The following is a 2,416-nucleotide window of genomic DNA, read 5'->3' as shown; positions in this document are numbered from 1 at the left end:
AGGCTCAAGGAGAGAAGCCCGCCCCTTCCCCACAATGGGAACACCCCTCCATGGAAGGCCTTCCCCCTCCCCCCCATCTGCCCACCTCCCCAGGAGCGTCACACCTCCACTCCAACGCCTCCTGCTTTGCTGTCTCCTTTAAAAACCACAGCCCTTGGGACATAGGTGATGCTTTCAACTATGAAGAATTATTCAAAACAAACCAACAAAACAAAAGTAACCACAGCCCTCCACCACCGACTTCACACAGAAGCCGAGCCCTCTCCGCTGCGTGCGGATAAGGCTGAACACCAAAGCCCGTCTCTCCTGGGCTCTCGGGGGCCCTTCATCTCACACACACATGCACGCACGCACATGCATGCACATGTGCACACATACATGCATGCACACACACTCCCCAGTCCTCTGTCTCATCGTCCCCTCTCCGCCCCGTCCACACAGACCTATTTCATAAAAACGTCAGTGATTAAGTTCACCTTATTTAAGGGGCTTCGGGGTTATTTCCTGAGCACAACCCACACTGGGCGGGAGAGGGCCTGCCCAGCGTCGACTGCGTGAAACCCGGCCCACCGAGGCCCGAAGCCAATACCCGCGGCCCCTATTGATCACGGACGATAAGGATCTGGTTTAGAGGGAGCCCTACCCAGGGCCCAGCCCCGGCACAGCTGTAAGGTGATCAGCAGGGAGGGCGATGGCCCCAAACCACATGCAGAAACCCCATCAGAGAAACACGACAGACTGCTGGCCCGTGAAGCTGTCCCGCAGGAAGAGGACGGGGAGCCAGGCAGCCGCACCCACTCTTTAGGCGGCACAAGGCCAGGGACCCGAGCTGGGCTGGGACGGGAGCTCGCTGGGGGGTGGGTGAGGGGCTCTGGGGGTCAGCGGTCTGATTTATGGAGGTCACGGGCTCTTTGATCTCTGGACCCCCCCCTCGGGTCCTGGGGGCTCCGCCTGGGAAATGGGACCCGCCGCCTCTCTGGGTGGGAGCTCAGACCATGTGGGAGCCGCTGCCCCCAGGCAGCACCCTGCGTCCTCTCCTCGCTCGGCTCGCTCGCTCCGCAGACTCAGCTGGGACACTGGGCCCCAGATGGCCCCGAGACCCCGTCAGCGCTGATGGGACTGGGCTGTGGGTCCCACGCTCACCTCCCAGGGGACACGAGGCCCTGGCGGCTGTGCTTGGGGAAGTGCGTCTGCTGACCCCCACCTCCCAGACGGCAAAGCTGAGCCCCAGCTGGGGACGGTGACCACGAGGCCTCACACACATGAGAGCGGCAGGGAACACTGTCCTCTTCTTGCGGCACCACCATTGTCCTTCTCTCCCTGCAGCCAGCGTGCCCCCTCGAGCTGTGCATTGCGGGGCCAACACTCACCTTCTGAGGCGGCGGTGGGGGGACATTTCTCTGCACTGAACTACATTCCCCTCTGACTTGAGTCCATCCACGTCCAGCGTGATGAGCAAGGCCCCGAGGTGCTGATGGGCAGCCCGGGCCTGTGAGCTTCCGGGACCAGGAAGGTGGGCCAGGGCAGCTGCTCTGCACGGTCAGACAGTGAAGATATGTGACCTCCCCAAACACACACACTCACACACACACACACATTCACATGTACACACACACTCTCACACACAGACATTCACATATACACCTAACACCTACTCACACACATAGTCACATATACACACACACACACTCACACATAGTAACACACACTCACATACACTCATATATACACATATACACACTCACATACACTCATATACACACACACTCACACACACATAGTCACACACACTCACACTCATACACATACACACACACTCACATACACTTATATACATATACACACATACTCAGATACACTCATATACTCAACATACACTACATATACACACTCACATACACTCATATACACACACACACACAGTCACACACACTCACACTCATATACACACATACTCATATACACACATACTCAACACACACTCACATATACACACACTCACACACACACTCATATATACACATACACACATTCACATACACACACACACAGTCACACAGACACTCATATATACACATACGCACACAGTCACATATACACATACTCATACACACTCACACATAGTAACACACACTCACACACACACATTCACATACACACACACACTCACACACAGCACTGCTAAAGAAAAAGGGGGAATGGACATGATCTTGGTCAAGAATGAGCCACAGATGTGATGGACTGAGGGAGGCAGGATGGATGGAGCGGAGAACCGGCTGGCTTTCTCCTCGGCCATGGCATTGGCTTCATTCAGCAGAAGCAGAAGCCGGAACTGTGGCCTGGACGCCAACTGAGAATAGAATCAAAGAGAGGGCCCAGCTCACGGGGGAATGTCTGACGCGATACTGTTTTCAAG

This window comes from Myotis brandtii, unplaced genomic scaffold (genome assembly GCF_000412655.1).
Source record: "Myotis brandtii unplaced genomic scaffold, ASM41265v1 scaffold633, whole genome shotgun sequence".
NCBI lineage: Eukaryota > Metazoa > Chordata > Mammalia > Chiroptera > Vespertilionidae > Myotis > Myotis brandtii.
This window is presented reverse-complemented; position numbering follows the sequence as displayed.